Below are 10833 nucleotides of genomic sequence, written 5' to 3'. Positions count from 1 at the left end.
ATGCAACCAACACAACATACAGTTGGGGGAACAGGTTTGCGCATTCAAAGCAAATGGGGATTTTTCCTACACTTCTCTCTATGTAACAATACCTCTTTTGAATTCCATGCTATTACTACAATGCAACCCACAAAAATCTATGTTGTTGTCATCTATCACCCTCCAGGTCAGCTGGCAAACTTTCTTGAGGAGCTGGATTTCCTGCTGTCCTCCTTCCCTGAAGATGGTAGGCCACATGTGGTTCTTGGAGATTTCAACATAAACCAAGACAAACCCCAGAATACTGAACTTCATGCTCTTCTGGCCTCGTTTAACTTGGAAAGACTAAGCAATACAGCAACTCACAGATCGGGCACCAATCTGGCCCTCATTTTTACATGTAACTGCATCAACTAAAATATTCTTGTTACTCCTTTACATGTCTCTGATCACTGCTTTGTTCAATTCAAAATGACTCTCCCATCTATATTAAACCAGACTCTGCCTTCTATTTCCTTTTGACGTAACCTCCGTTCTCTTTTACCCTCACGCCTTTCCACTGCTGCCTCTACCTCTCTTCCCACACCTAACTTTTTTTCCATTGTGGATGTAAACACTACCACAGACACACTAAGCTGAACTTTAACAACCTGTCTAGACAGCATCTGTCCTCTCTCCACCCAGCCCCTGGCTCTCTGACGTCCTTTGTGAATATTGGCTGACCTCAGGGGTACTGAGAGGAGATGGCGAAAATCTAAAGATCCAGCAGATCTTGGTAAGTGTCAGTCTCTGTTTGCAACTTTTTTAAAACTTTAGAACTGGCTGATGAACTGAATGTGTTTTAATGTAGTTTTGAAAATCCCAGTCTCGCACCCTACAACCACTCTGGTTGTTTACCAGAACTAGATCAACAGCACCACAGACACTCGCAGCTTTCACTACAACACATCACAGGTGAGATCTGTATCCAGATCATCCATCCTGAATCTACAGCCCGACTCAGACCGAAGTGCCAGGTTCCAATCTGCGCGTTGGTATCTGTCATGCGGTGGAGTCATTGGAGTGGGGTGTGATCTGAACAGAAGGCGAAGGCCTGCCCTAGTAGGTAATAGCGGAGAGTGAGTATGGCCCACTTAATCGCCAGACACTCCTTCTGCTCTACTTAGTCTCCCTCAGCGAGAGCTTACGACTAATGTACCTCCCCTCCACCTTCTGCGAGTTTACTGCCCCCAGCCCTCTGTCAGATGCATCCATCTGCAAAATAAAGGGGAGAGAGAAATAAGGAGCATGTAAAAGCAGCCCCATACAAAGAGCAGATTTTATTTTTAGGAAAGCCTGCTGGCACGACTCCGTCCACTGGACTGGATGGGGGCCCCCTTTCTAGTGAGATCAGTCAGTGGGCTGGTGACTAGTAACTAGGCACAAACCTTCGGTAGTAGCCAGGCAGCCCCAAACCATCTCACCTCCTTTTTGGTCTTGGGCCTCAGACAGGCCACGATCGCTGCGATTTTGTTAACATGGGGATGCACCTGCCCATGGCCCAAGTGGAACCCCAGATACCGAACTTCTTCCCGCCCAACTGTGCACTTCTTCAGGTTGCAGTGAGCCCCGCCTGTTGCAGTTGCACAACGGACCAGGGTGAATGAATTTGGTTTGAGAGTCACCTCAGGGACTACCATTGCTAAAGCCACAGGGACCGCTTCCCTCAATGATTTCAGGAGATGAGATGGTAAACATGACGTGCTCCACCCTTATCCATTCGCTTAACCTCATAATTGAGATCTCTGACTCACGTGTGACCTCAAAGGGCCCTTGCCTTTTGGCGAGTAATTTAGAGCTTGAGGTGGGCAGTAGTACAAGCATTTTATCTCCCGGTGTAAAGTCCCATAGTCAAGTGCCTCTGTCACTCTGTGACAGGGGCTTTGCCATGGCTTTGACGTTCCTGAGCTTGGAGCAAATTCTTCTGTGTTAATCAACCCAAAGTATGGAGATTTGCTCTAAGAACATACTGTTTGAAGATCCCTCCAACCAAGCTTCCTTTATGACAGGGGTTCTCAACCTTTTGCAAGCTGGGCTCCCCCAAAGCTGGTTCATTTCAGTTGGGGCCCCAGTGCCCCCCGCCCCGCCCCATGCTTTATTGTTGTTATTATTATTATTATAATTGGCAGTAGCACCAGACTTCTAATGTGAGCTTGCAGGCATTATTATTATTATTATGAGTAGTAGTAGGCCTATCATCATTTCTAGGCTATTGCTATATAATTATTTGAGGTTACATGCTTTATTGTTGTTATTATTATTATTATTATTATTATTATTATTATTATTATTATTATTATCATCATCAGTAGGCCTATTATCATTACTAGGCTATTGCTATAATTGGGAATTGGCACAAGACCTCTGATATTAATTTATGCTTTATTATTGTTATTATTACTAGGCCTAATAGTAGGCATCATCTGCATTTTTACAGAAGCTTGCTGGTAGGTGATGTTAATGTGAGACCTGAGCCTGCTTTGCCTTGCAAAGATCCTCAATTCTTGTCTCTATGTTTGATAAACATAGCCTCAAATCATCCTCGATTTGTGCACGATTCGTGGTATTTCGTTTTGAGTGCAGTCATTTTTGAGAATCCTGCCTCACACAAATATGTCGACGCGAAAGGAAGGAGAATCTTCATGGCGATGTCACAGAGTTCAGGGTATTCCTGCATCAATGCTGCCCAGAATGACGAAAGAGGGCAGGAGCTAAAGAGTTCCTTCAGTCTACTGTCACTCTTCAGCTCAATAAGCTGTTCCTGCATATCAATTGATAGCTTGTTTGCTGTGCACACAAACGGATCTCGAACCCACGCAAAAGAGCGATAATCTTTAAAGTACGTCGCAAATTGTTTTCTCATTGCTGACAGGTGCTCAGACGCTGATTGAAATAGGGAGGAGAAATCGTGTGACGTGCCTGCATCAGTGATAAAGTCTGCAAGGCTGGGGAACATGTCGCAGTTCCCTCGACTGATGCGGCCATGCCAGAGGTCTAGTTTTTGTGTGAAGGCGTGCACTTTGTCTGCAAGGAGCAAAATATGAGTTTCGCGGCCTTGCAAAGACAGGTTGAGGCCATTCAAGCGGTCAAATATATCGACCAAATAGGACAGAGACGCAAGCCACATAGTGTCATCCAGATGCTTCGCCAGATCTGATTTGATTTCTGTCAAAAACCACTTCACCTCCTCTCGCAGCTCATACAACCGCTGTAACACCCGACCCCTGGAGAGCCAGTGAACTTCAGTGTACAGAAGCAGCTGTTTGTGCCCTGACCCCATCTCCTGGCAGAGGACCCATGATTTGATGAGATTTATTATTTTCACGGATTGGTCACGGAGTCAAAGAGAACCAGCATTTTTTTAGCAGCTAGTGCTTCGCGATGGACCATGCAATGTGTCCATTTCACAAGTGGAGCTACTTGCTGAACGCGAGCAGCTAGGCCACGCTCACGCCCCGTCATTGCCTGCGCACTATCCGTGCATAGGCCAATGCATCGGTCTCAAGCCAAACCATTTTCATGGATAAAAATATCAAGGACATTGAAAATGGCTTCTCCTGTAGTGTGCGACTGAAGAGGCCGGCAAAACAGGACATCCTCCTCAATCGCCTTGTCCCGCAGATACCTGACATAGGTGAGGAGCTGTGCCTGCCCAGCAATATCAGTGGATTCGTCCAGCTGCAGCGCGTAGTAAGGACTCTTTTTTACGAACTCTATCAGTTGCTCTCTGATATCATTGGACATGTCTACAATTCTCCTAGCGACTGTGTCATTGGACAGTGGTACTGCACCGAGTTTGGCTGCTGCACTATCGCCTTTCATTATTCTGCATATGTCTTGCGCTGCCGGCAAAATGAGAGTCTCGGCGATTGTATGCGGTTTACCCAGTTTACCTATCCTTTTGGCCACTACATACGATGCCTCCAAACACTGTTTAGACACAGTGCTGTGCACTGAAATGGTTGCCTGTTGCTGATGGAGGACATCAAGCTTTCTTTTAAAATATTCAGCTGGTTTATTTTTAATGCCAGCATGCTTTGTTTCGAGGTGCCTTTTTAATTTGCAGGGCTTCATACTGTCGTTTGCCAGCACCTCGGCACACACGACACACTGAGGTCTCAGATCAGCCGTGACTGTAAATCCAAATTGCAGGTATGCTTCATCGTACCTTCGAAGCTTTTTTGCAGCTGGTGGTGCGTCGGTTGGCTTGTTGGTCCTCACAAGAAATTTCTCCATTTTGATGTGTTTTCAATAAAGTTTAGGCAATATGTAACTGTGTGTGTGGTGTATGTTGAGAGACGTTTCAGGGGCTAATCAGTCGGGACTTATGCACAATCTTTAATTAAACGAACAAAATAATTATTTTGCAGACAATTCAGATTTTATTTTAATACTTAACGATTGTAGGTTTTAGCTAAGTGTAGCTACTGCCTAACAGTTAAAAAAAATACTGGCTAGGGCTGAGATTTGATCTAATCTTAAAAAGAATGTTTGTGGGTTTAGTCTTTAAAAAGAATGTTGGGGTTTTGTAGTAAAGGCCTATGTAAATCGAGATTGATAAGACTAGCGAGAGCTGGCACAAGCTGAACTTGGCAAGAGACTAGACTAGAGTGAATGGAAAGCTATGTCGTGAGTCAATTTAAATGCAGTGATTTATTTTTGTGTGAGAGTGAGTGAACATTTACATTTATACCCCGCTCTGTAAGCCAGGGTGGGAACGGCGGCGGCCATGCGCATGCGCGATTCATTTGCAGCCTGGACGCGGAGGGGTGTGTGTCTCCTCTCTGCTCTGACTGCTGCGCGAGGCTACTGAGAGACTGACCGCCTGTGAGTGCTTTTGGACGGGAGAGGGGCTCACGGCAGCACCCGCTGTTCGTTGAGCACAGTAGGCCTAACTGCAGAGTGATTCGTGCTTTCGAGTCTCCAAACACCACAAAAGTCTCCAAAAACACCACTAAAAGTCACTGGATTTGTCGCTTTTGACAAAAAAAAAAAAGCCGCCAGGAGGATGATTTGTTTGTGTTATAATCAGTGCTTGAAGTGGGGGGAGATATTGCTGTTACAACAATGTATTGTTATTTATTTAGCTTAGCGCATCTCACAGCAATACTCAATCATGTTTTGAATGATTCAGTGTTGTGAACGAATCGGTTGAGTCAAAGATTCAATGACCCATTCACAAACATCTGTCTCATTCTTGATGAATCGGCCGTTTGAACGAATCGTTTGAATGAACGACTCAATGACTCGCTTAATGAAACCGCTTATGCATATCACCTGCATTTGCGCTCACTATCGACAAACCAATCAAATTTGTTCAAAACTTTGTTTTTAAATCAGTCCAAACACATTTTAATTTGGATTTCCTTTTTCTACATGACATTTTAATTTTTATTCAGGAGTTATGTATATACAAAAATATAACTTTTTATGACAGTAGTTTAGTGATAAAAAAATGCCGGCGCGTCCCACCGGTCGAGAACCACTGCTTTATGACATTGGGCACGCCGCATGGCCAATGCCTGTACAGCAGCTCGAATGGGGAAAACCCTGCGGAGGCTTGCGGGACCTCTTGCACTGCAAACAACAGGAGTTCGAGCCACTTATCCAAATTCCTAGCATCCTCGTGTACAAACATAAAAATCTGATTTTTTAAGGTTTTGTGAAATCATTCCACCAACCCATCTGCTTGTGGGTGATAAATCCTGGTGTGAATCGATTTAATACCTAACAATTCGTATAGTTTACATAGTGTTCATGACATAAAGGTAGTGCCTTGATCTGTGAGGATCACTGGAGATTATTTTGAAGAGTGCCTCCGCAACACTACATGCTGAGATGTTGCGCAGGGGCACTGCTTCCGGATATCGTGTTGCATAGTCCACCAGAACTAATACAAAGTGATGTCTGGGTGCGGTCCTTCTAAAGGCCCGATGAGATCCATGGCAATTCTTTCGAAGGAGACCTTGATCAGCAGTAGAGGGCGCAATGGTGCTTTTGGGGTGGCTGGTGGATTCACCAACTGACATTCACGGCATGCTGCACACCACGTCCCCGTGAATGCCTGGCCTAAAAAAATGGGCCATTTTTGGTTAAGCATTTTCTTGTGACCTAAATGGCTAGCCATTGTATTATATTGAGCTGCCTGGAAGAGAGTTTCCCAATGGCTCTTCAGTATTAATAACTGGGTTGTATTTTGTTTTGTTTGAGTGTCCTGCGTAAATAAAACCGATCTTAAATAATTGAAAAATATGGGTATGTGAGTGCGACACCAGGTTGAAGCTGTTGACCATCGTTGACTCTCACTTGGTCAAATGCATGATTGAGGGACTCGTCACGTGACTGCTCTAGAGGGAAATCCTCCTCAGGGAACCCACTCTCTCTCTTGAGTCATCTTGACACAGAGCAGTCTTAGATGGCCTCGGCACCACCTCCATCTTCAGCCATTGTCACACACCGAGACAAAATTTTACAGGATCCATCCATGCATATTTCCCTCAATAAATTCTTAAAATCAGGCCAATTTGTTCCCAAAATTAGTGGATGGGTGTTCTTCGACTCTCTTCTTGCATCTTCCACTTCCTCTGCAGCTCTGCATCTTCCACGCTCTTGCCTCATGGCTTGCAGCCTCCATGCCATGTAGAGTCCAAGGAAGCTTGGGACACAAAGTCCAGAGGAAGCCTCTCACTCTCTGCTCTACGGTTCACACACATGGGAGTCACGAGTCTTCCTTGGGGAAGGCATTGCTTCAAAGCCTGCCTCATCATCCATCGATGCAACTGCCAAAGAACAATCTAAGATCATTAATAGAGGTTCCAAAGGCAAGGAAAGGCAAGGTGTGTGAAGAAAACAACACTTCAGCAGACAGAACAACACAAACATGCGTTGCGTTGCGTTCAAAACACTTGATGAAGCGCAAATTCGAACTAAGAGATCTCAAGGTGTGTTCTAAGTATTAACTAACTATATTTAACTTGACACAGTGACCTAAAAATTAATGTTTATGATGCAATGCACCCGAGACGCTACATAAGCACGTCTGATGCAGGTGTAAATTGACGGGTCCTTAAACATGCCCTCATAATAAATCTCCAACTGATTGACAAATTCACTTGTGAAATGGATTGCTGTGAACTGTATGCCAATGATTGACTTATGATCAATAATATGGTAGTAAACAATACATTGTATTCTAAAGCCACTTTTTGCATTGTCTTATCAATTATTAACTCTTCTGCCATAAGAATGTAATGCATTTTAATTATCTGATTTTTTTATTTATTTTATATATATATATAAAGATAACTATATATAATTATTTCAACATTATATATTGAATTATTGTTATATGAGGAGCTTTCTCAGCAAATATTTGTATTCGGGATTAAATGTGATTAATCGTGATGAATTAATCGGAATACCATTGTGACACTCTTCTCAATGGAGGGACGGAAAAAACAGGAAAACAGGCTTCAACTTCACCTGTAAGGCTTTAATTCGTGCACTTTAAGCAGTTACAGCTTCACGATCAGTTTTACACAATTAACTCATAAGCTACTCAGACAGGCTTGGTTCGACGCTCTCTCCCCCGCTGGAGGTTCTGTGCCTGTTTTTATGGCGCTCTCCCCGTGCTTACTGAAATTAGAGACAGGTGTTAGACATAATTTTAGCTCAGGTGCAAGCGCCCTTACCGCTTCCTCTCCCGGACGGGTGCTTGACCACGCCCCCGCTGCCACAACCAAATTTGTAATTGATTGACAGCCATAATATATATATATATATACACTCACCTAAAGGATTATTAGGAACACCTGTTCAATTTCTCATTAATGCAATTATCTAATCAACCAATCACATGGCAGTTGCTTCAATGCATTTAGGGGTGTGGTCCTGGTCAAGACAATCTCCTGAACTCCAAACTGAATGTCAGAATGGGAAAGAAAGGTGATTTAAGCAATTTTGAGCGTGGCATGGTTGTTGGTGCCAGACGGGCCGGTCTGAGTATTTCACAATCTGCTCAGTTACTGGGATTTTCACGCACAACCATTTCTAGGGTTTACAAAGAATGGTGTGAAAAGGGAAAAACATCCAGTATGCGGCAGTCCTGTGGGCTGAAAATGCCTTGTTGATGCTAGAGGTCAGAGGAGAATGGGCCGACTGATTCAAGCTGATAGAAGAGCAACTTTGCCTGAAATAACCACTCGTTACAACCGAGGTATGCAGCAAAGCATTTGTGAAGCCACAACACGCACAACCTTGAGGCGGATGGGCTACAACAGCAGAAGACCCCACCGGGTACCACTCATCTCCACTACAAATAGGAAAAAGAGGCTACAATTTGCAAGAGCTCACCAAAATTGGACAGTTGAAGACTGGAAAAATGTTGCCTGGTCTGATGAGTCTCGATTTCTGTTGAGACATTCAGATGGTAGAGTCAGAATTTGGCGTAAACAGAATGAGAACATGGATCCATCATGCCTTGTTACCACTGTGCAGGCTGGTGGTGGTGGTGTAATGGTGTGGGGGATGTTTTCTTGGCACACTTTAGGCCCCTTAGTGCCAATTGGGCATCGTTTAAATGCCACGGCCTACCTGAGCATTGTTTCTGACCATGTCCATCCCTTTATGGCCACCATGTACCCATCCTCTGATGGCTACTTCCAGCAGGATAATGCACCATGTCACAAAGCTCGAATCATTTCAAATTGGTTTCTTGAACATGACAATGAGTTCACTGTACTAAAATGGCCCCCACAGTCACCAGATCTCAACCCAATAGAGCATCTTTGGGATGTGGTGGAACAGGAGCTTCGTGCCCTGGATGTGCATCCCACAAATCTCCATCAACTGCAAGATGCTATCCTATCAATATGGGCCAACATTTCTAAAGAATGCTTTCAGCACCTTGTTGAATCAATGCCACGTAGAATTAAGGCAGTTCTGAAGGCGAAAGGGGGTCAAACACAGTATTAGTATGGTGTTCCTAATAATCCTTTAGGTGAGTATATATATATATATATATATATATGTGTGTATGCTTTCCATGTTTATCTTCAACTGGTCAGGCGTGTTCTGTCTGTAATAACAAATGTTTTTTTTAATAAATTGCTTTCGAATACAAACTCTTTGTCTTTTGTGTGTGTTTTGTCTGAACATGTAGGCCAAAACCTTTAAAACAACATGATATACTGCCCAAAAAGAACAACCTTGAAATCTATGCAAATCTATGATTTTTTAAACTTGTGTTTATGTTTTACAGATTTAATTGGCAACTAGCCCTTTAACAGAATGCTTTAAAATATAGCTCTTTTTCATTGAATTTCATGATCAAAAAGTTATTTGCAGCAATAAGTTTTTATAAATGTAAACTCCAACAATTGGATTAGTGTTGCCAGTGGCTCTAACCAATACTGTAAGATCATCATACTTTTGTTCTGTCAATATCAGCATGGCTGTGTTTCGGCCATAGGAGGCTGTCGGCTTTTACTAAGAGTTTAACAGTCAGGTAAATAATTTTGAATAACTAACATTTCTTGTAAGTTCTTTACATATTCTGGTTTTAAACTAGTGGTGTTACATAGATGAACGAAACTGTGTTTTGAATTAATCTTTTGAGGCAAGGAATCGTGTTCATTCACTTCCATTGTTTTGGTGTTTTTAAATGAGTCAATAACATAATTCATAGCCTCACTCAACATAAAAGATGCTCATTTACCATTATGCTTACACGGTGGTAAATGAAGCAGATATTTGGATGTTAAGTCCAGGGGCTAAAAACAAAACGTTTTTAATTTTAGTTTGTTCAGAGCAAAAACTGTATTTTTGTTCCGGTTCAGCAGTTCTGCAGCCTCCTTTCCAAATGGTAACTGGTTAGAACTAAATAAAAGAAATGTTAATGATGTTATTTTTAAAATGAAAGAACACTGCACTAAGGGATGGGTGAAATACCAATTGCAGTGTGGCCATATCTTGCAAGAGAAACAAGCATTGTGGTCTTGAAATCCAAAATAAGCTACTTGCCTCACCAAAATGAGTGAAAATAAGCCAATACTTTTTTCACTATATGGTGGATGTGTCAGCATAGACATCAGAACAAGCAGTTAATTAACAGTTATATAAAAACTTACTACGATAAACGATTTGGCCTTTGGTTTGCATGAAAAAATTATTAGAATGAAACATTTAAAAATAAAATATTCACTCCAGAACAATTGAAAATCACTTTGTTCCTTTTTTTGGTTATGTTCTGCAAAAGAACATTTGTATTTGTTTTTTGTTTCCATTCCTTGAGCTGATTTTAGTCTCTGGTTAAGTATAATGTGTTCATTCATGGGGAAATACAATTAATTTTCTCTCTCTTTCAATGGTGAACAAACATTGTTTTGTTCATCTCCACATCTATAAAGTGTTCTGACGCATCTCCGCTGTCTGCTTCAACTGGCAAAACAGAGTTGTTAACACAAACAAAACCCAATGTCAAGCACTGGTTATGGTGTAAAAGGAGATAGCTCAATCGATCAGTCAATTATTAGTTATGATTCATATATATATATATATATATATATAATTATTAATCATTATTATAATTTAGATTATGAAAAAAAGAGGTAACACTTTCTATGAAGACCATATTTATAATACATTGTAAAAGCATTCATAATGTCTCATAGCATCTTTACATATATTATTACCTCTCATAAACTAACATTAACAAAGGTATATTCAAATATATACTCATATAAAAAAATATATTTTTCATTGTTAGTTCATGATACCTAATGCAGTAACTAATGTTAATGAATGTAACCTTATTGT

The sequence above is a fragment of the Xyrauchen texanus genome, chromosome 25 (assembly GCF_025860055.1).
Source record: "Xyrauchen texanus isolate HMW12.3.18 chromosome 25, RBS_HiC_50CHRs, whole genome shotgun sequence".
In the NCBI taxonomy this organism is placed as follows: Eukaryota; Metazoa; Chordata; class Actinopteri; order Cypriniformes; family Catostomidae; genus Xyrauchen; species Xyrauchen texanus.
Note: the sequence above shows the minus strand (reverse complement) of the source record.